At 40.1% G+C, this 24,795-nt stretch overlaps 1 protein-coding gene across 5 annotated transcripts in view; it reads right to left on the bottom strand.

Moving 5' to 3' along the window:
* The window catches only part of KANSL1 (KAT8 regulatory NSL complex subunit 1), a 181,174-nt gene that overhangs the window by 151,342 nt on the left and 5,037 nt on the right, over positions 1–24,795 (bottom strand). The window contains exon 1 of one of the 5 annotated variants that reach the window (XM_047832334.1): positions 578–1,177. The exons of the other annotated variants lie outside the window; for them this stretch is intronic. The gene's annotated coding sequence lies outside the window, so the exon portion shown is untranslated. Of the gene's footprint in view, positions 1–577; positions 1,178–24,795 lie in introns of those variants that run through there. 5 annotated transcript variants of the gene reach the window in all.

Consider the following 24,795-nt stretch of genomic DNA (forward strand, 5'->3'; position numbering starts at 1 on the left):
AAATGCCTCTTCCTCTTTGGGTTTTTTTTTTTTTTTTAAACAAACAAACACGTCCGCCTAAGGGAGACTAGATCTGAAAACATAAGTGACCTCAATATATAGACAACAAAAATAATAAATAAATGAAACAAATAACCATCTCACAACAATCAGAGTTGTGATACACACCGCGCACCGCGCAAGATGTGTGTTACGAGCAGAAAAAGGCCTTCTGCAGTCAAGAGAAGTTCAAGCCAAGAGCCAGAGTTTGTTTGGGGGGTTTTTTACGGGAATAAATCGTGTTCTTAAGGCCGCATTTTTAAATAGAACGCCAAAGGAAAAGCTGGCGAACGAGGCGGCAGCTGGTAGAGAAGGGCCCCCGCACACCCCCGCCCTTGGGGCGACTCCCAGCCCCGGACCCGCAGCGGGGAAGCCCGGTGAGGCCATTTAAAGTTCCGGGGATTTTTCCTGCCCTGCCCTGCCTTTCTAGTTACAACTAACAAAGAGAGAGAGAAATGGGAGCCACAGGGAGAGCGAGGAGAAGGAGAAAGGGCAGCGGGAGGAGGAGGAGGAGAGGAGCAGCAGCAGCAGCACCTACCACGTGATGGAGGAGCGTTGCCCGGGCGGATTCAGCCCCACAAAATGGGCGCAGTTTGCAAACAGCCCCCGGCCTGGGCGCCGAGGGCCGGCGGCGGCAGGCGGGGGCGCGCGGCGGCGGCTCCGGCCCGGGCCCGCCGCTCTCCTCCCCCCCGGCGCCCGGAGCCGCCCTGACTTTCCGGGCGGGGGGGGGCGAGGCGGAGGGGGAGGGGAAGGCGGCGGCGGCGGGGAGCGGCCGCTTTTTCTTCTCTTTCGGGCCCCTTCTCCGGCCTTCCTCGGCTCCGGCGGGGCCTGGGCACCGTCGGGGACCGCAGCCCGGCGGGGAGGACTGGCGGGCGGGGGCAGAGGGTGAAGCCGCCCCCCCGCCCCGCACAAACAAGCACCGCCGTCTGCAGCCCGAGCCCGCACCCCAGCCGCCACCCCCGCACGCCTCTTCCCGGCCGGGGAGCGCGCTCCGGCCGCCCCCCGCGCCGCCGCGGTGAGACGAGTCGGCTTCGCTACGGTGCTCGGTTCTCCCGCCGGCTCGGCGAGCGGTGGCGGCGGTGGCGGCGGCACTGGGAAAATGGCGGCCGAGCTCCTTTTCCCTCCCCCCCTTTAATCTGAAGCGGAGGGAGAATGGAGCGAGCGAGCGAGCGGGCGAGCGCCGGGGACACGGGGAGGAGGGACAGCAGCGCCTCCGCCGGCTGCGGCTGCGGCGGCGAAGGGCCGCTCCGCCCCGGCGCGCCGCCAGGGGGCGCCCGCCGCGCCACCCCCGCGGGCCGCCAGGAGGCGCGGCCGCCGCCGCCGCCTCAGTCATGGCTCCTTGCCGCGGCCGCTGTTTCTGCACCTCCATCTGCGGAGGCCGCGGCGCCGGGACCCAGCTGCTCCCAGACGTGCGGCCACGGCACGGGGCACTGCGGCAGGCGGGAGAGGGCCCTCGCTCCGGCCGAGGTGAGGCTAACCTGAGGCGCTGACGCCGTCACACTCCCTCCGCGCCGGGGCTGGCGGGGCCGCGCGCAGGCTATGAGGGGGCAAGGCGGGCAGGCGCGGCGGAGCAAGAGGACGTGAGCGAGGAACTGTTTGCACTGTGTAGTAAACAGGCTAATGCAGTCGGTGCCACACTATTCCAGGGTTAAACGCGCGCTGAATCGGGTAGGAAGCTCCCTGACCAGCGAAGCGCTTTCTGCCGCCCTTTGTCCTAGGCGACTGCCTCGACACACTGCAGCACGCCTGGGCACTAGCCCCAGCGCAGCGCTCCGCAGCCGCCCGGGTGGGGGGAAAAAAAAAAAAAAAAAAGGCGCACGTCGTCATTGCGCAGGCGCAGGCCAGGGCCCGCGCCGGGCCAGCCCGGGAAGGGACGACCGGGAGCTAGAGGGGAAGTGATGGCCCACCCGCGCCGGGCCCGCTGGGAACTGTAGTTTTCGTTAAGAAGCACGCGTCTTGTTTTGGGTGTCATGGTTTGGCAGATCCGCCAAAGCAGGCAAATGGCATTACACAATGAGTATTTATGCTTCCTGTCGCCACCAAAAGGAAGTTCACTGCTATGCTAAAAGTTTAACAAAGAACTCGACAGAGAAACCAAATCTCACAACAAAAAGCAAACTTCCCACTTTTCCTACCAGAGTTGGTTTAAAGTGGTGGCACTTTATCTTTCTCATGACCAGTCTGTCGGTACAGTATTTTATTTGTTTCCCAAAACAGGGCCTTACAATAATGGAACCTTTTCTAGATTAAAAAAGTTAAGCAATATAACGCAAAGTGTCACATTTACACAAAGTATAATTCCACCATCCTTTAAAAAAAAAAAAAAAAAAAGTTGCCAAAAGATGATTTCAGTGGTTTGAGATTTTAAAACAGAACTCTAGGATTCGTCAGAATGTGCTTTAAATGACTGAAGGAAAAAATGATTACAACCATTAAATCATCAAATTCAGCAAGACAGGAAGGGTATGCTCTACTATGAAAAGGAAGATAAGAAATGCTCAATACTGTTTTGTGGCTTACCAGAACCAATATCCGGTGGTATGCTCACTTCTGCTAGCCAAACAAACACCCTCTCCGTTGTAGTCCTCCCACAAAGTTACCAGCAACTATAGCATCTACACCTGTATGTCAGTGAGCTCCCATTTGTACTCTTAAAATCACACTACAATGAAGTCACGGTCAAATTACACAAAGAATAAACTAATATAAGTGTACCATCCAAAAGAGATGCTGGTCTTGGCTTTTTATAATCCTGCGAAAGAAAATTTAGTTGATTAAAAAAGTATACACATATCTCCATATAAATAGGAATTCCATAAAATATAGCAGAAAGGTGTTAAACACAGACCAACAGATGGCAAACTCAAGTCCTAATCTAAGGATTCTGAAATCTAAATGAGCCAAATGAAAAACACCGAATAAGGCAAAGCCCCTTCCAGCATATACTTAAAAATATTATGTTCAAAGACACCCACCACAAAATAATTAATCTTACTACTGATTAGTAAGTGGACTGGGCCTAGTCCTAAAACTCAACTGTGAGATTTAATTAGGCCCCCAAATAACGAAGATTGTGAAATACTTTTTTATTCAGTGGATTAGGAAAAAGGTGGGAATGCTCATTTTAAAACATGCTTTTTGGGGAAAAATAAATTCCAACTTTCCCATTCTCTCAATGTTTAGCCCAAGAGCCAGGAGTTCACAGTGTTTATGGCATTTAGATCAGTCAAACATGTTTTACATTCTTATCTCAAACCAGATGTCTTTTTCCTAAGGCACCAATTTTTACAAATAAAAAGATTCAAAGGTAAGCCACTAAAATGCAAAAATCTTAAGAAGAGAGACACATTTTCTTAAAATTGACCCCAGAAACACAGTGGATGTCAAGGCTGATTAAACACACACATACACCCTACTATTCATATCACTCTTGGAGTAGTCATTATGGTTGACTCTCAAAGTTGATATTTGTATTAGTTTAACCCATCCCCTCTGCCAATGATTGGTTGGGAATGGGCATGAAACCCAATCCTGGCCACTGAGACATGAGTAGAAGCCCACTGGAAGGCCTGCTAGAGAGAAGTGTGAGAAGAGCTTCTTCATTCCTAAAAATGAAATGAGAAACAGTTACCTCTTCTTTAGACTGTGCGAAAAATGACACCTCAAACTGCTACAGTCACCCTACAAGAAGCCTGAAGATGCTGCAATCCTCATCAAAGGGGGCAGAATGGAGAGCTGGCAAGAACTTTTCAGCATTAAGCCATTATATCAAATAATCCTGACCTCCGCTAGACTACTGGACTTCCAGCTACACAAGAACAATGTAACAACATTTCTTTATTGTTTCAGCCAATTTAAGTTAGGTTTTCTATACCTGAAGTCAAAAAAATTCTAATTAATTTCTCATCTTTTAGAGCACCTATATTACTTGGATTATTCATATTGTCATATTATATAAAACCTTATTTATTCCTCAGAAAAGTCCTTTCCTTCTATATACAAATCTGTACCCATCCATGTCTTTATATGTTCTTTCTGCCTAGAAAAAGAGGACCATCCCTCCTCACAACCATTCCTTGTTCATTCTTCTCCCCCAACCCACTGCGACTTATTTTTCCTTCAAGACATGTTCCACCATTTCATTTACATACCTTATTTAACAAGGTAGATAATTGGCCCTATAATAGTTAAAGGCTCTCTATAATTCCTTTGAGGTTGTTTTCATCTATCAGTCTTACCTCTGAAGCTGGTCTGAAAGCCCTAAAAGGCAGGAACTATGGCTATTCCAACTTCAGATTTATAACTCTCACCTGTACAATAAACATATCCCAAGAAGGCACTCTCTAATAACTTCACCATATATATATATATATATATATATATATATATATAAACAAGCCAGATAGTCCTAAACAGAACATTCTATCACAAATTCAGTACTTCATATGTCCAAACTAATCTCAAAAAGACAAGGGATTGTTTTGTTTTGCACTTTAAAAATATGTATTAAAACTAAGGAGAAAGTCCTAAAGCCTAAACCATTTAGTTTCAGAAGAACAGGGACCCAGTTTCTGTTATTTATTGTTGCATCATTACATCCTGGGGACCTAGTCCAGAGCCTTGCAAAAGGGGGCACTTTGTAAGAATTTGCTGAATAAATGAAGAAAGCTATAGTGTGGTAACTAAGAATATAGGATCCAGGGGTAGCCCTAGATTTTACCTGCCTCCTTGACTTATCAGCTGTGTTACTTTGGGCAAAGTACTAAACTTATAAGCCCAAGTTTCTGCTCTGCAAAAAGGAGATAGTGATGCCTACCTCATAAATTTAACTACTATCATTATTAGTTAACTAATGAAGCTATTTTCCCAAGTTCAATAATTGAAGAGGTTAAAATATGAGATAAGGTCAGCACCTCTTCCCTAATTCAAACTTCAAATCCCTATCTACACACTCCAGCAAACAATGTTTTCATTCATAAACTCAGATAACACTATCCATAAAAATACTTTGAGCTCCCCGAGAGCATATTCTAATTCTGAAAAAGATTTACATTCATGAATCCAAAACCACATAAAAAGGTAAAATTCATTTATTCAACAAAAATTTAGTGAGTATCTATTAAGCTCAAGACCCTGTTCCAGATGTCACAGAAATGAACACATCAATCTATTTAAGACAACATTAAAATTATATCATGATAAGAAACAACTTTAAACTGAAATTGGTGCATGTTCTCATGTTAATATGTTATCAGCTAAATATTCAGTAGAAAGCTAGAATTGAATGAACTGAGCCAATAGTAAGAAATTTAAATCAAAGAAATTTTGGATGTAGAAGGAATACGGAAGGTCATCTAGCTAAACCTCCAACTTTTATTAGTGGGAAAACAAGGTAAGGCCAAGAGAGAACAGTTAAGATTCTACCCTAAGCCCCACAGCAGAAGGACACAATGGGATCAGAGGTCAGTCTCCAATTCTCACTTTCCCACTATATCACCTGCCTTCCAGAGTTACATTCTCCCAACAGAAACATGCTACTTACTTGACTGATAAGAACTACAAATGTGACAAAGATATTAAGCTCAAACAATAGTACCTATTTCATAGTTTCACAAGTATCAAGATTTAGCCAGATGTCAGTAAAAGAAAATCCTCACACTGATTACAAGAATTGTAAGGCTCAGAAATCAAGATTTTTTTTTCATTAAATGGAGGTCTCAACTCATTCAAAATATATATTCTTATGTATTCAGTCCACTAGCAACAAACTTTCAGTAAGATTAAACAGCTTAAGGCATGTGAAAAACTTTTGTAAATGGCAAAGTAGTATAAGAATGCATGGCATTCCTTAATTTCAATCCCACCTAAAAACAAGATAAATTTCTTCTCCATACTAGAGATACAGACTGTCAAATTTACACAAAGAAATTACCTTACCATTTCACCACAGAAGTGATCCAATAACTCACTGAGAAGAAAAACTAATCTTAGGCAGTAAGTAATAATAATTGTTACTAATAATAATAACTAAAGTCACAGGTTAACTCTGAAAACACTTCTAAATCTATAAATACTTTATTTAGGGATAACTCAGAAGATAGCAACTGAATATAACTGTAACACTTAAACAAGTCAGGTTTTTTCACACCAGCTACATTAAGATCTAGGTTTTCTCCTCCATGGTACCAGATTTGAAAGTAGCAACACAGGCACTTACTTCTTTCTAATGCATGCAGTTTAATGAAGACTTTATATGAAATATTTTAATAAAGTTTCTTAAGTTGTCAAAAACTACACTGATTATTTTTTTTTAATTTTTTTTTTCAACGTTTATTTATTTTGGGGACAGGGGAGGGGCAGAGAGAGAGGGAGACACAGAATCGGAAACAGGCTCCAGGCTCCGAGCCATCAGCCCAGAGCCTGACGCGGGGCTCGAACTCCCGGACCGCGAGATCGTGACCTGGCTGAAGTCGGACGCTTAACCGACTGTGCCACCCAGGCGCCCCAAAAACTACACTGATTATTTAGGTGGATTTTAATTAATTCTGCTGCTTTAAATTTTAATATAGAACATTAAAAAATTCTCAAATAATTAGAATTAACCAAAAAAAGTTCATTGACCAAACATAACACAAGGAGTACTCCAATATTCTGACTTAGCTGACGAGGCAATGTCAAATGAAGCAATCTGTCTAGGACCTAAACACTGTTTCAGATGATAAACTTAAATGTCAGAATTTGCCCAAAATTTTCCAAGAAACTGCCTGGCTTCTATTCTAAATGAAACATAGAAGTAAACATGCAGAAGAACTTCAAGGCAGCCATGAACAGCCAACTCGTGGAAGGCCTGATAAAGAGAGTCAGAGGGGGAAAAATGTTCAAAGAGAAAAGGAGACAACAGGTGCACAAGGCAAATGTCACTTAAAAAATTTTTAAGTCCAGGGTGCTTGAGTGGCTCCATCAGTTGAATGACAGACTCTTGATTTCGGTTCAGGTCATGATCTCATGGTTGTGGGATTGAGCCCCAGGTCAGGCTCTGCACTGGACACAGAGCCTGCTTGCGATTCATTCTCTCTCTCTCTCTCTCTCTTTCTCTCCTCTCCCCTCTCCCTCTCTTTGCCCCTCCCCCACTCGTGGGTAGGCTCTCTCAATCTCTCTCAAAAACAAAAACAAAAACAAAACTTTAAATCAGTTGCTAAGTCCAAAGTTAAGATGCAACTTCCAAAATCTCGCTCTGATGGCAGAACAAACCTAGGGATTTTGGAGACAGCACACGTGTTCCCTCCATTGGAAAGGCACACCATTCTTGAAAAGGAACATACCTTTTTAAACCACTAATTTCTGGATTCTTGAACCAGGTTTTCATGTACACTATGAGCACAGTGATATAAAATAGGGGGTAACTGAAGCCAATGAATAATCAAGAGAGACACCTTGCTGGAGTGTCAATTTCATCAAAGATTGTAGTAAAATTGCATATACTTTTATTAAAATAAACACAAATATATTATGTAGCAAAATACAAAATTCTCATTTTTTTCAAGATAAAGGAGTCTTCAGAGAAATGTCCTTTTCGTGAGAAGTTGCTCTGGACAACCCTAGACTGAGGGTACTTTAAAGGAAAGTAGGAGAAACAATGCTTTAGATCATTTATGGATAAAGATGTATCCCAAAAAATCCTGAACATAATCCCTCCATAAAGATAATATAACTTGGAGAGATCTTATATAAAAATTGTCATGGATACAATATTACAAATGAGTCTATAAGCTACTGAGAACATGACTAGAATTCAGGAAATGCTAAAGTCCTTGTCTTATCTCTGTCACTCATTTACTAAGAAATCAAATATAATCTCCTTAACAATAATCTTTTCTCATTTCTGAATTAGACAAAAATAATAACATACAATATTTGGTATTTTCAGCCATATTCCAAATTAATTCCCACAATCAAATTTAGACACAAATTTATCTAACAAAACTTGTCCCAAATGAACTAACTTCAACTAGCAGAACAAACAAATTTAATTTAAAAAATAAAACAGCTAAATGAAAGTATAACTTCTGGGAGACCTTGGGTGGCTCAGTCAGTTAAGCATCCAGCTTCAGCTCAGGTCATGATTGGTTCATGAGTTCAAGCCCCACATCAGACTTTTTTTTTTTTTTTGTGCTGCCAGCACAAAATAAAGGTATTTATTTTTATTTATGTTGAAAGAGAGAGAAAGTGCATGTGCTAGTGTAAGCAGGAGGATGAGCAGAGAGAGAGAGAGAGAGAGAGAGAGAGAGAGAGAGAGAGAGAGAGAACTCCAACCAGGCTCCACATGCTGTCAGTGCAGAGCTTGATGCAGGGCTCAAACCCACAAATCACAAGATCATGGCCTGAGCCAAAATCAAGAGTTGGATGCTCAACCAACTGAGCCACCCAGGTACTCCTAAAATAAACATTAAAAAAAAAAAAAGTTTTTTTTTTTAATGTTTGTTTGTTTTTGAGAGAGAGACAAAAAAGAGCATAAGCAGAGGAAGGGGAGAGAGACACAGAATCCGAAGCAGGCTCCAGGCTCATGAGCTGTCAGCACAGAGCCCGACACAGGGCTCAAACCCACAAATCACAAGATCATGACCTGAGCCTAAGTCGGATGCGTAACCAACTGAGCCACTTGGGTGCCCCTAAAATGAACATTTTCTGTAAAAAGTGTATCTTCGTTGCTTCTCGGCCTTTTGGCTAAGATCAAGTGTAAAAAGTGTATCTTCTGTGGTATCAAGAAGAAAAAAATGTTCTGTGTAGGGGAAGGGATTAAACTCACATTTCCTATTATAACTATACTGGCAACATCAAAATGTGGTCTTGCTGGTAATATTTAGCCTAAGTCATTAAATTTTTATAACACGACAACAGTAATACTAGCGTTCCTGCCTTGGAGGACTTTCTTTTTCAGTAAAACTGGATATCCCCTTAAAGCCCTAACATTCATTTCCATTCATTCATAAACATTTATTGACTGTCTACCAAATGCCAATCACTGTCGTACCTCTGGAAAAAAAAATACTAAGTCACCATCATACGTTATGTGGTAGCCAAGAAAAACTTCTATTCATTGACATTTTAAATGGTTAAAAATTCAAAGCTAAGAAATCATAAGAGAACAATTAGCAAAATTTTAGTGCTTTATGCTTCCAACTCCATTCTCTTCTGATCCCTTTTGTGAAGCTTGCCTAAACCACCCCAAGGATGCTAAAATTAGGTATTGTTTAAGGCATAACCAGAATGAGGTAACAGAGTACCCCAAAATAAAACCAAGAGAAGTTAAGGGAACCAAGTAGGAGGCAAGGATCTAAAGTAGTGGACTCAGAACCTCTACCCTGCATGTCTCAAGATAGGCAAAGGTCTAGAAGAGGAAAATTTGTGACCTAATCCAATTGTACTTAATTCTGCATCCCCCTTTTCATTCTCAAATATTTGTGGTTGCCCTGGGGAGATGCTTTTAGTTCTGACTGCCATGGATTCAAAAACACATCATTTCTTAAACATTATTTATGTTAACTATTATCTCCATTCTACTAATTAGGCAATTAGAATTTGCTACCGCTAAATGAATGTCCAAAGTTAAGCCACAATTATTTCAAGATGAAGTCAAGAACACATCTCAACTCACATGATAAGGCTGTTATTACCCTGATGCCTAAAGCAGAGAAAGACATAAAAAGAAAAACAAACAAAATCAAAAAAACAAAAACCACACTTCAGACCGATATCCCTTATGGATATAGATGTAAAAATCCTCAACAAAACACTAGCAAATGAATCCAGCAACATCTAAACAGGACAGTACACCTTTGCTAAGTGTGACTAATCCTAGGAATTCAAGGTTGGTCTATAACCTGAAAGTCAATTAATGTAATACATTATACTAATAAAGGATTAAAACCACACGATCACTCAGTTGATGCAGAAAAAGCATTTGACAAAATCCAATACCCTTGCATGATAAAAACACACAAGAAACCAAGAACTGAAGAAAACTTCCTCAACCTGACAAAAGGTATCTATGAAAAAAACACATCTAACATCACAGTTAATGGAGAAAGACTGAATACTTTCTAAGATCAAGAACAAAACAAGGATGTCAGCTCTCACCACTTTTATTCAACACTGTACTGCAGATTTTAGCCAGGGCAATTAGGCAAGAAAAATAAATAAAAAGCATTCAAGTTACAAAGGAAAAAGTAAAATTAATCTATTTGTACATAACATAATATTGTATATAAAAAATCCTTAAGGAACCCACAAGTAAACTATTAGAGCTAGAAAACAACTCCATCAATAGTATAAGATGTAAGACCACTATACAAATATCAGTTGTATTTCAATACACTAATAATGAACAATTTGAAATGAAATAAAAAACAATTATCTACAATAGCATCAAAAAGAATAAAATACTTAGAAATAAATTTATAAAATTTGCACTCTGAAAATGACAAAAATTGTCAAAAGAAGTGAAAGAAGTCCTAATTAAGTGGAAAGACATCCCATGTTCATGGATTGGAAGATATAACATTATTAAGCTGGCAGTTACCCCCTAAATTGATCTATAGATTCAAATCAATCCCAGAATATCCAAAATAATCTTGAAAAGGAAGAATGAAGTTGGAGGACTCACACTTCCTGATTCCAAAATCTAACTCAATGCCATAGAAATCAAGACAGTGTGGTACCAGCATAAGGACAGACATATAGATCAATGAAGTATTGTTGACAGTCCAGAAAAAAGACCTCACATTCATAGTCAATTGGTTTTTGACAAGAGCACCACAATAATTCAAAAGGGAATGAGAGGTAGTCTTTTCAGCAAACAGTGCAGGGATAACTGGATATTCACATGCAGTGGAATGAAGCTGGACCCCTAGCTCACACCTTACACAAAAATTAACTCAAAATGGATCATAGACCTAAATTTAAAAGCTAAAATCATAAAATTCCTAGGAGAAAACAAGGGTAAAATCTTCATTTTTAGATTCAGCACTAAAGTACAGTAACAAGAAAAAACATGTAGTTTGGACTTCATGAGAATTATACATTTTGTGCATTAAAGGACCCCATCAAGAAAGTGAAAACATAACCCACAGAATAGGAAACAATATCTGAAAATCATATGTGACAAAGGACTTCTTTCCAGAATATATGAAGAAATCTTATAACTCAACAATAAAAAAGACAATCCAGTTTTTAAAAAGGGCAGGGATGCCTAGGTGGCTCAGTCAGTTAAGCATCTGACTGACTCCTGATTTCGGCTCAGGTTGTAGTCTCACCGTTCATGAGTCTGAGCCCCATGTCAGACTTTGCTCTAATAGCACAGAGCCTGCCTAGCATTCTCTCTCTCCTTCTCTCTCTCTCTGCCAATCCTCTCTCCCCTCCAAATAAATAAACTTTTAAAAAAGGGGGAGGGGGAGTTTTGACAGAAATAGACATTTCTCGGGGTGCCTGGGTGGCGCAGTCGGTTAAGCGTCTGACTTCAGCCAGGTCACGATCTCGCGGTCCGTGAGTTCGAGCCCCGCGTCGGGCTCTGGGCTGATGGCTCAGAGCCTGGAGCCTGTTTCCGATTCTGTGTCTCCCTCTCTCTCTGCCCCTTCCCCGTTCATGCTCTGTCTCTCTCTGTCCCAAAAATAAATAAACGTTGAAAAAAAAAATTTTTTTAAAAAGAAATAGACATTTCTCCAGAGACCTACAAATAGCCAATAAACACATAAAAACATCTCATCATCATTAGTCATCAGGAAAATAAGTTCAAAGCCATGAGCTACTATTTTACATCTACTAGTATGGCTATAATCAAAATGACAGACAGTTAATAATGTTGACAAGGGGAGTGCCTGGGTGGCTCAGTCAGTTAAGCATCTGACTTTAGCTCAGGTCATGATCTCACAGTCCCTGAGTTCGAGGCTCATGTTGGGCTCGGTGCTGACAGCTCAGAGCCTAGAGCCTGCTTCAGACTCTGTGTCTCCCTTTGTCTCTCTCTCTGCCCCTCCCCTACTTGTGCTCACATTCTCTCTCTCTCTCTCTCTCTCTCTCTCTCTCAAAAATAAATAAACCTAAAAAAAAAAAAAAAAACGTTGACAAGGATGTGAAGAAATTTGTAGGTGTGAATGTAGAAGGGTGTATCTACCTTGGAAAAGTTTGGTGGTTCCTCAAAAGTTAAACAGAGTTACCATATAACCTAGCAATTCTACTCCTAGGTATAGACTCAAAAAAGGTGTCCAAACAAAAACTTATACAAGAATGTTTATAGCGGCATTATTCATAATAGCCAAAAGACAGAAACAACCCAAAAGCCCACCAATCGATTAACAATAAGCAAAATGAGGCATATCCATACAATGGAATATTATTTAGCCATAAAAATAAATGAGTATTGATCTATGCTACCACATGGATGAACCTTGAAAACATGCTAAGTGAAAGAAGCCAGCCACAAAAGAACACATACTGTAGGATTTTATTTATATGAATGTCCAATATAGGCAAATTACAGACACAGAAAGTAGCTTAGTGATTGTCAGGGGCTGAGGGACAAAAGGGAATAGGGAGTGACTGCTAATAGATATAGGGTTTCTTTCTGGGGAGTTGAAAATGTTCTAAAATTAGAACGGTGCATCTGTGACAGATGCACAAGCATGTGAATACACTAAAAGAAAACAACTGTACATTTTAAATGGGTAAATTTTATATGTGAAGCGTCTTTCAATAAAGCTGTAAAAACAAAAATGGATGGAGCCAAATAATACTTAATTTCTAAACAATTTCACTTTCAAAAAAAAAAAAATGCTGAACCGCTTGCAAAAATGTCAAGAGAAGGCAAGCCATACTTATTTTTCCCCCTTAAGAGATTACCTCAGAGCACCAATTTGCCTTCATGTTACAGTTGCAAACTCATTACCAGCAATATACATAAGAAAAAAATGTGGTTCCCATCAAACCTGACTTACTCTAAATAATATGAGAGTGAAATGAGGAAGACCCAACATGTCAGCAATACAATCAGTCATCTATAGGAAAATACAAACTAGAACCTCAATGAGTGAAGAGTTTAAGGAACACAAAATCCTATTACTGGAAAAGTCATCTTTTTTTTTTTTTTTTTAAACGTTTATTTATTTTTGAGACAGAGAGAGACAGAGCATGAACGGGGGAGGGTCACAGAGAGAGGGAGACAGAGAATCTGAAACAGGCTCCAGGCTCTGAGCTGTCAGCACAGAGCCCGATGCGGGGCTTGAACCCACGGACCGTGAGATCATGACCTGAGTCGAAGTCGGACGCTTAACCGACCGAGCCACCCAGGCGCCCCTGGAAAAGTCATCTTCAATGAGATAGGATTGGAACATATTGCTATTTTAAAAGCTCAAAACAAAAGCAACAATATTATACTCTGCCCTAAGAATTTTATAACAGATGGTTGGCAAGGCTTCTATACATGGGTAGTTCAAGAAGAAAAAATTTGGCATTGTCATCCCCAGCACTATTTGGAATATAAATAAGATACCCTGATCCACAGATCCAGGATCTGAGAGGAAGAGTATATGTTGAGCAGGAAAGTATGCTGATCAGTCAACTCATTTCCAAGCCAGGTTAATCATCTGTCCCCCTCCCGCCCCCTATAAATCAACAATTCTTTTTTGTTTGTATATGCTCCAATATAAATGTGTTTAGCATATAAGTCTATCCCCAGCAATCGTCAGACTGATTAAATGAATGCTGAACTGGCATTCAAGTTCTAGCTCTGCCACTAGGTACCTATGTGACTTTGGGGAAATGGCAGCACCGCTCTCTGTCTTGATGTAGAAACAACGGAGCTAGACTAGTTAAATCAAGGTTTCTTTTAAAAACATTTTTTTTAATGTTTATTTATTTTTTGAGAGGGATAGAGACAGAGTGTGAGCGGGGGAGGGGCAGGCGGAAAGGGAGACAGAATTCGCAGCAGCCTCCAGGCTCTGAGCAAGCTGTCAGCACAGAGCCTGACGCTGGGCGTGAACTCACACATTGCGAGATCATGACCTTAGCCAAAGTTGGATGCTTAACCAACTGAGCCACCCAGGCGCCCCAAGATTTCTTTTTAACTCTAACACTCAATGATTCAGAAACCCGAAAACTACAAAAATAACAATAATGTGGGGTTCAACAATCTATGTGTTTAACAACACAAAACTTCTTTGGGAGGGAACTGATAGAAAATTTTAAGTAACACAATAATGCTTTCCCAAAAATAATTAGAACCTACAACATAAACAAATAACAAAACTTGGTTCTAAATTATAATCAGGAACAGACATATTATGACCCACTAGGAACAGAGATACAAAGCACACTTAACCAACATTCTATAGAGTGAGGGAAAATTTTAAATATTTATATTGAATACATTTACCTCCCTGCCTCCTCTCCTTTCTGCCCAGCCCCTTCTTGTCCTACCTAAACACATTCATAAAAAAAATGTGCTTATCAAAAAAAATGTATTATATGGTTCCCTATTTTTGGCAAAAAAAATGTAGACTTTAGATAAAATTAACATTAAGAAGCAAATGCGTAATACAAAACAAAGAGATGGACTTTACAATACTGTCCTGAACGCAAGGGATTAAAAAATTAGGAGCTCAACCCAAATTTTGTAGAAATGTTTATATTTTGAATCGCTAACTAGTCTGGGGGTGGGGAAGGGGAGGAAAGGGGCTAGTGGAAGAAGGAAAAAACAACTTACTCAGAATAGAAGGACAAAAAGTGAGGAAAAGCAACAAAAGATGATAAATTGTAGCTGAGCAGGAGCACTAAGACATACGGAGGCAAAACAATTAAAATCTTGCAAGAAAATGCAAAGCCACAAAGAGGGGGTTTAAATATATGAAAAACAATATGCCAAATAAAGACTGGATGGGTCACTTGATAAATAGGGTATAGACAGTGATAAAAGCAGAACAGCTGATAACTTTAATTTGCTTCACTATTTATTTACTAAGGAAGTTTTGAGGGAAAAAACCCTATTTCTAAATTACTCTTTAAGACATTTAAATAACTGATAGCCTATCAAATTCATCATTAAAAAAACCAGATGCTTCCAAACTAATATATCAGATGTTAGGTAGTCATGGAATCCCAAAGTATCCTCTGCATTTTAAAACAATGTAAGTATAAAATTATAAAACTGCAGGGAAGAACTTAACTGGCCAATAGTCATGAGAGGAGTGACCTCCTATAAGCACTGGAAAGATGGAATCCAGACCTGTTTCCTTTATCAACATTTATCCAGCCCCTTGCTCAACTCCTGGCACATTTAGGCACTCAAAATATATTTGCAGAACAAAAATGAACAGAAACATGCCATCAATATAACTCCCATGTACTCAAGAGAAGGGCGCTGGCTGCGAGCTTCAAAATGACCGAGCTGGCAAACTGCTAACAGGGGATGGGACCAGAAGACACATCAGCATGAATAACCTTCTGAGGAAAAGACATCACAGCTTCTAAAAGAGGAAATCACACCATACCAGTCTACCCAAATTCTCTGAGAAGAAAGTAAGCATGTGAATATAATTCATGTGGGCTTTTATAAAAGTCTTGACAAGATTCTAAGTAAAAGGTCATTTTTTGTAAGCCTGAGTGACTCCAAAATTGTGAATATTTACCATAGATAGGTTGTGATTTAGACAGAATATTATGGGAGATGCTGAGGCACCTCCCCAAACGAAGAAGTATAAGCACAAGACTGATCGTATAGCATTTGGAAATGCTATATGTGATATTTGAATGAATTATATTCAAGACATGAGGAAATTCCCCATTTTGCAGATGGAATGACGAGCTCCCTGATAGTGAAATAATACAGAGCTGTAAAAATAAGGGAACGGAGAGGCGGAAAGGAGTTTTAAGTGTATCAAATGAGAAACATTTGCAAAACCTGGGATTTATTTTCAGCTTAGAGAATACGTTGGCAAGCCTGAAAGTTGTCCAAATATCTAAAAGATCTGTCCAGCAGAAGAGAAACTAGAGCTGCAGTTCCTGTGTGGACAAAATTGGGCCCAAAGTGGAAATTGCAGAAGGAGCACATTTCAACTCAACATAAGGTCAAGCTTTCTGACCATCAGACCTAACTAAAAAGGTGATTCTTAGCCTGAATTACCTCTAAGAGCCCAGTGAGATAGAGGAAGCTAAGATACCACAGGCAAGAGAATGGCAGGTATTATTACAGCATGGACAAATGGAAAGTAAGGCACCTACAGGGCAAAAACCTAAGTTGTCCCCAAAGAATTCATGGCTTCCAGTCAAAAAAATGAATTTTTGAATAATTATAGAATGTTCCCCTAAAGATACTGTGATGTTCTGTGCAAAGGCGGAGGAAGGGATGGGGAGGGGTTGTTAAGGAAAAGACTAAAAACAGAACATATTTTCCTATCTTTCTAGCAAATAATAATTTGGCTATATCTCAAAATGTAGTTCTGACTGGTTACCATAAATCCGGAAAGGCAAAGCAATGCTAACAAGGATCCAAAGTGTAAACAGAATGACTAAGAGGCTGAAGGAGGTTTCCCCAGAGATTACACCTTAAAATCAATCATCTTCAACGGAGAAACATGAAAGCCAAGGGCACTATGACCAAAATCTGAAAATGTATCAATATGGCAAATATACTAATTTATTCACCAGATCTCAGTACAATAAACTAAGCTTTTAAACTTCAAAAGGTAGTCTTTTTGTCCACAATAAATAAAAAGAAATGTGTGGAATGTGTTATCACCAAGAGGGATTTAGGGTTAAGAATACTCAAGAAGTGCATAAACTTATGTATATTAAGTCCATTCTGGGGTCCTACAGGATACAAGTGATACCTTAAGTGAGGCCCTAAATCTCTGGGGTTAATGGCTTATAAGGTAACAATGCCTCACCTCAAAACATGTCTTGGTGACAGAGGCTAATGACCTCTGTCTAACAGACTCAGTGAGGTCTGTTGCTATAGTTCTTTTCATTCTTTTATTTATATGTGTTTTTATATTTTTCTTTATCTTTTATACATTTAGAATCCTTACATAGCTCTATACACTGAATTTTTCATTTATCACACACTCAACATTCTAAGACATTAAGTTTTCAAAAACACTGTTTTATGGTTGTATAATCATCCATCCTTAAATATGCCATAATGTACCGATTAATCTCACTGCTCATTCAAGTTTATTCTCAGTCCTCCCCAGTATAAATAGTACTACAATGAATACCTTTGTTCACAAATCTTTCTGTATATATCTATTTTTCTCCCTCTTAAGGTAAATTCCTAGTAGAATAACTAAGTTAAAGGACACCTTTAGGTTTTTCGATACATGTTGCCAAAATACCTTCCAGAAAAATTGGGCCCAATGCACACTTCACTAGCAGTGAAGTGGGAGACTTCCCTTCACTAGCAGTGAAGTTGGAGACTGCCCCTTTACTACCATTGACGACATAGTTCAATTGCCAATTTGATAGGTTAAAAAAAAAAAAAAACTCTATGGGGCACCTGGCTGGCTCAGTGAGTAGAGGTGTGCCTCTAGTCTTGGGGGTCATGAGTTTGAGCCCCACAGTGGGGGTAGAGTTTACTCAAAAAAAAAAAAAAAAAAAAAAAAAAGTATATCGTTTTAATCTGCATTACTTTGATTACTTCAGAATAAATATGTTTCTTATATGCCTCTTGGCAGTTGTATTTCTTCCTTGTGAACTCTAATTCTTTGTCAGTAAGGCTTTTCTTACTTTCCTTTGGCATAACAAACTTTGAAAACTGGTGATGCAGTCACATATCAGTGACTTCGGCTCCCCCTGCTGGCCAAAAAATTACTACATGATCAAAACCTAGATACAGGCTACAACCACAGTTGACCCTTGACCAAGAGTTTGAAGTTCGTGAATCCATTTATACATAGACTGCCTTCAATAAATATATTGGAAAAATTTTTGGAAATTTGTGACAATTTAAAAAAACTGGCAGAGGAGCCACATAGTCTAGAAACATTAAAAAATAAATAAAATGTTAGGGTATATCATGAATGCATAAAATGTATATAGATACTAGTCTATTTTATCACTACCACAAAATATATATGAACTATAAAACTTAAAATTTATCAAACTTACATACACACAGACTGTACATTATCTTTTCATTTTTGATGTCTACTATTAGTAATATATGTAACACCTGCAGTATTTTGTCATAAAAGACAATATTGACATAGATACTGACAGATACATGATTCATCTTATAAAGAGACAATGTAAACTGATAATACTGATACAGTAAAGTACTGTAAATGTAAATGTATTTCCTCTTATGATCTTCTTAATAACATTTTATTTTCGCTGGCTTACCTTACTCTAAGAATGCAGTACAGAATACATGTAACATAGAAAATACATGTTAATGAACTGTTCATGTTATTGGTAAGGCTCCAGTCAACAGTAGGCTATTAATAAATTGTGGGGGAGTCAAAAGTTATATGTGGATCTTTGTACAGGGTTGGCGCCCCTAACTCCTGCATTGTTCAAGAGTCAAACATATAAGCTTGTCCATATTCTGGATTGTTGCTAAAAACACAGTTTTTATACAGTGATAAAACAGTTCTGTGTCTAAACTCAACAGAGCACTGATGAAAAAGGAGGGAGGGGACACCTGATCACTAATAAAGAATTCTAATCAGTTCACTACCAAATACACTACGTGGTTGGAATATCACAAGCCTAAATAATATTCATTTTCCTATACTTTATTCTAATAATGTGAAAACATTCTAGTTACCAGGTGACACTGGCTTGTTGGCAAATTGATCTCTTTTTCAAAAGCAAAACTAAGAAAACAAAAACACCTATGTCCCATTCAATGGAAATTTAAAACAAAAACTTCCTTGCAATTCTTATTCCAAGTTACTCAGCTGCTTACACCCAACAAGCTGGGTCCTACATTTCCAAAGGGTAAGGCCAGGACTGGCAAATGTATGTGACTAACTCAGCTTTTTGATTGATACCCTCCTAAAGAAGTACTTCAACGGGGCAATGTAGTCCTTAGACCATCCATTCAACATACACTCACTCACCAAGTGCCATAAACAGCAAGCTGTGATAGTAAAAGACAAGACTCAAGCCCTACTCTCAAAGGACTTGGAAGCTAGATGGGTGTGAGAAGTAAACCTGCAATCACCGTACAACAGAAGTGCCAGCTATGTGCACACACACCCAAAGGCAATGCCTGGGGACACAGGAAGCTGTCCGTGTCAGCTACTATGCTGTTACTGTTATTATCATCACTGTTATTAAAGAACTGGGAGAACTAAGTTTCTACAACAGGGCAGAAGTCACTTTAAACAGAAGCAACTGCTTATGTAAAGGCCCAGGGGCAAAGGAGCAGCAAGATGCACAGAAAGAACTGCAAGCAATTCAGCACCATTGAGTTCAGGGTGCTCAGAAAGGAGACAGATGATCTGGCAGGGGCCAGATCACCAGGGCCTGGATGCTTGGCAAAAGCATTTGAATTCTACCTAGATCAGGCATATGATGAGATGATGAGATTGATATTTTATAAGGATCACACTGGCGGCAACTTGGAAGACAGAAGGCAGTCAAGTAGAATGATCATAAGGTGACAGAGGTCATGCAGGCAAAGGGTGACAATGGTCTGAACTCAGGAGAGAGAAGTGGAGGAGACTAAGAAAACATTGTGAGCTAGGATCTCAAGAACATGGTGACCATTATGCCACAAGGAGGAATCCTGACTTGGGTGACTGGGTGAGTGATGGTACCACTCACAGGGACACGAAAATGGGAAGAGGTTGGACCAGGGGGGAGTAGTTGATTAGGTCTTTTTTTTTTTTTTTTTTAAAGTAGGCTCCACACCCAGCCAGAGCCCAATGCAGGGCTTGAACTCACAACTCTGAGATCAAGACCTGAGTTGAGATCAAGAGTCAGACACTTAACCAAGTGAGCCACTCAGGTGCCCCTGATTAGGTCATTTGGAAGTGAACATGGGACAGCCAAGTAGAGATGTCCAGGAGGCAGCTGCGTGTAGGGGATCAGAGATAAGAAGACCATTTATATCTAGAAAAAACACATTTGCAAATCATCACTATATGGATGGTGAATGAGACAAAAACTGCTCTTAAAATGTCCCCGAGAAAATGCAAAGGGTAAGAGGAGAGAGGGCCAAGCTAAGGCAAACAGTGATGCGAAAGAAGAAGAGTCCACAAAGAAAACAGAGCAGCCAGAGATGACAATGATCCAGAAAGAGGCTGAAGTCACATCATCTGTACTTTACTCTGTGTCAAGCACCCCTCCATGTGCTTTCCATGTATTAACTCACTTCCTCCTCACAACAGTCCTCTGAGGGAGGTGCTATTATTTTTATTATTTTTCCCATTTTTCAGATGAGGTAACTGAGGCACAGAGACATTAAATAATTTTTTCAAGGTAATACAATAAGTGGAAGAGCTGAGATCTGAATCTAGGATTCTGGATCCAGAGTCCATGTCCTGTGTCACTCTTCTACACTGCTTCTCAGAAATGAAGACGAGGCCAGGAGAGACCACCACCACCACAACCAGGGGGGACGATCCACAGTGTCAGAGACTACAAGGAGGTCTCAGAAGATGGCCAAAAGGGATCCTCTGAATTTGGCAACAGAGATGAACATGTAAGGGAACTCATAGGTAGAATCTAGCCAAGAACCAATGGTTATAGTGTAGGGTTTTGTATTCTTAAAAAGTAAGAGACTTGAATGTATTTATAAGCTGAAGAACAGGAGCCGACAGGGCACGGGAGGCTGAAAATTGGTTGGGAAAAGAGACGACTGACAGCCAGAGGTCCCTACAAGGAGGAAGAAAATAGTTCAAGCGGCCAGAGGGGTGGGCCTAGCATGGGAAGAGGCAAAGACAGACACAGGGACGGTGGACCCAAGAGGGCTTCTTCCCTGATAGGCTTTGTGTGCTCTCTGACCCAAGAGACAAAGTCACTGGGGGAAGGGCGATTTCCTTTATAAGCAAGGCAGCTAGCTGTCTGACTTCCAAAGGAGCCCCCACAGTAAGATGCTTCCAGAATGATAATGTTAATTAAAATGTTTTATTTGATTCTTTTAGCCCTGTTTCCACTCTCATCTGGCTGCCTCACTTATCAAATTACAATCTAGGCAGAAACATTTCACAAGATGATTTCTAAGGAAGAAAAAAATCCAGCAAAAACTTAAATCACTAGGCTGTCCAGAATGAAAAGATAATTTTTTTTAAAAGATAGTATTTTTCAATCTCTTCAAGTCAAGTACCTGCATAACTTTTTGAGCTTCCAGAATTACGATGGCTACTCTTTGTCCTCCAGAGCAAACCAGTCAACAAGGCCCAGCACTGCTCTCCTACTCTCTACCTGACTTTTCTCCCCAACTCCAGCCCCTACCTCTGGTGGTCTGCCTAGGCCTCATCAGCACTCTCTGGCCTAGATGAATGGCTCTTCCTCCCATAGTCCAAACAATTACCCAACACTATGAACTCCTTCTCTTCAGGGTAGGGAGATAGGAGAAGGAATTTAGGAACCAGCCTCTGATGACAACTCACAAAGCAATTTCATAATACGTATTTATCCAGAACAGTCCCAGAGCACTGTAAAAATCTGATAAAAGCAATGGATGCTTCCTCTCCATAAAATGCACAAAAGCAAAACCAGGCTGCCAAAAACTTGTCACTCTTCATATATTTTATCTATAGCAAAGTCCTTCCAGCTATCACTAAAGATCTATTTACTTTTCCTTGGCAAATAATTTATATAAGCTTAGTTTGCCAGTATCCCAACCTACTACAGAAAGAAAGCATTAAAATAGCGGAGAGAGCTGCTGGAGGCTGGAACAAGAACAAGGACAATAACTGCCTGACACTAAGGTAGGAAGTCATGAAAGTAGATGACAATAGACAAAAGAATATAGAAAATAACCCAAGAGTGGATGCCCCGCTGGCTCAGCCAGAAGAGCATGCAACTCCTGATCTCAGAGTCATGAGTTCAAACCCCACGTTGGGTGTAGAGATTACTTAAAATAAAAAATAAAATAAAATTTGAAAAAGAATAACCCCCCCCCCAAAAAAAAGAAAAAGAATAACCCCAGAGTATGTAATACATACACACTAGTCCACTCACTTATACAGTATATTTTTTTGGTCTCTAAAGGCACATTATATTTTAGCCCAGTACAGTAACTGCTAGGCATAGTGAGGATGTTTCATAATTCTGGATTATTATTAAAAGACATAATTTTGTTCAAGGTGCTTTCTTTAAGGACGCAGAGAAGCATGTAACACCTTTAGAAAAATTTTCACCTCAATGTTAACTTTTTAAGTCTTAGCACTAGACGTTTCAGGAGAAGGAAATCATTAAACAAAGGTGCATACAGGCCAGTGGCGAAAAGTAAGGTTTAAAAACAAAACAGGTTGGCAGCAGCTAGATCATCAGAGGTCTACATCCTACGTTAAAAAGTTTGAACTTTACCTTAATGGCAAATAGGAGAGGAATGGAAGCAGAGGACTAACCAAATCAGTCAAGCCACAGGAGGAACTTGCTCAAGGTCTTGCTATTCCTGGGGGGACCCATTCTATCTACCCAAAAATGACAGTTTGAAGCCAAATGTTAGAGGATAACCACGCCAGCTTCTTCAAATATGGCATCTGATTGCATAGAAAACACACAGTGAGGAGGCTGTTAATTCCACATTACTGGGTATCCTTAGCTCCCAAACACCTAGAGACAGACACATGGGCCTAAGGAAATCCCAAATATCAATTTCCACAAAGGATGAGACAGACATGGAGAGCAAGACTGTAGTCTTGACCTTAATTTTTCAAATCAGAATTTTACTCAGTTTAAAAAAAAAATAATCTAACCTTGTAAAATTTTGATTTTATATAAACCTAAAGTTTCAATGGTAACAAAAATCTATACATAATAAAGATAAATCCATGAGAAGCCTAAGGAAATAATCTACTTCTTTAAATCATGTTCCCAATTTTCACCAAAATTTTCATTTCCTATGTATAGATAGTTGTTGAGGGTCTGAGGGTCTGTCACCCATGATGAGGGACGAAAGTCTGTGGGGCTGATAAGGCTACTGGATGTTGTTATGGTTTGAACTGTATGCCCCCAAAAGAGATTTTGGACTCCTGATGCCCACTACAGCAAAACTGGAAATAGGGTCTTTACAGAAGTGATCAAGTTAAAATGAGGCCATTGGGGTGGGCCTTAATCCAGTATGATTGTTATCCTTTTTAAAAGGAGAAATTTTAAACACAAAGACATGCACACAGGGAGAACTCTGTATAAAGACTGAAGTCATGTGGCCACAAGCCAAGGAACTACCAGAAGCTAGAAGAGGCCTGAACAGATCCTGCCCTAGTACCTTCAGAGGGAGCACGTCCCTGCCCTCAAACTTCTAGCCTCCAGAACTGAGACACAATACATTTCTGTTTAAGCCACTTAATTTGTGGCACTTTGTTATGGCAGCCCTAGCAAACAGATGTCATAAAGAAAATTAGCAGCTCATGTTTAGTGAGCACACACCAAGTGTTTTTCTAAGAATTTTGCAACAGCAAACTCTTAGTTCTTCTGAAGTCCACCGTGGGATCTAGATACTGTAATTATACCCTCTATACAGATGAGGACACCAAGGCTCTAAGAGGTAAAGGAACTTGCCCAACATCAGCGAGAGCCCCCACTCTTACCACCAGGCTATAAGGAACTATTATTAATAATAATTATTGTAATAACAGTAGTAGTTCACTAAGTCAGATACCATGGCCTTTATAGCTATGATATACACAGCAATGTCAATATTATTTCCAATACAAAGAAAGACTCTGAATCTCAGAGAGGTTAAGAAATTGCCTAAGATCACACAGCCAAGAACATGATAGTGTATCTAACTACCAACATGAAGGAGTAAACAAAGAAAATCTTTTTACTCAAACTTTAAGAGCAAGTAAAACGTGTAAAGGCCTGACCTTCCAATTCAATCCTACAAATATACATCTATAGGCTGAAAATTCGTCAAGATCTCAGGAGAATATGTGTCCTAGATGACAGTACCCTTTGTGTATATATATCCCTTCAGCCACTGTTCAAAGGCCATCTGCTCTCTCAGCTGTGGCCCTGGCTGTTTCTCTGACTTCCAGACACAGGACGAGAAGAGATGTAAAACTGAGATACTATTTTTGAAGGATTTTGTAAATTTTGTATTAAATTTTTTTATTTTGATACAAACATCAGAAAGTATAAAAAATATAGTACAGTAAGAAGTCTCCTTCTCACCCTGTGCTCTACCTGCCCAGTTCCTAGACTTAACAGGTAACCAAAGTCACCATTTTGTTTATTCTTCTAAAGTTTTTTTAAGGGCTTATACACCGAGACAATACAAATTTTCTTTTCTCCTTTTTTCTCCTCCAAAACACATAAAGGGTAATTTGGCACACATGCTATTCTGCATCTTGCTTTGATCACTTAACTATGTATCTTGGAGACCATTCCATATCATATTGAATTATATTTTAGTTCTGCCCTTTGGTCAAGAATACTTTAATGTTTATTTATTTTTGAGACAGAGAGAGACAGAGCACGAGCAGGGAAGGGGCAGAGAGAGAGAGGGAGACACAGAATGTGAAGCAGGCTCCAGGCTCTGAGCTGTCAGCACAGAGCCCGATGCGGGGCTCGAACTCATGAACTGTGAGA

This window comes from Prionailurus viverrinus, chromosome E1 (genome assembly GCF_022837055.1).
Source record: "Prionailurus viverrinus isolate Anna chromosome E1, UM_Priviv_1.0, whole genome shotgun sequence".
NCBI classification, from domain to species: Eukaryota; Metazoa; Chordata; class Mammalia; order Carnivora; family Felidae; genus Prionailurus; species Prionailurus viverrinus.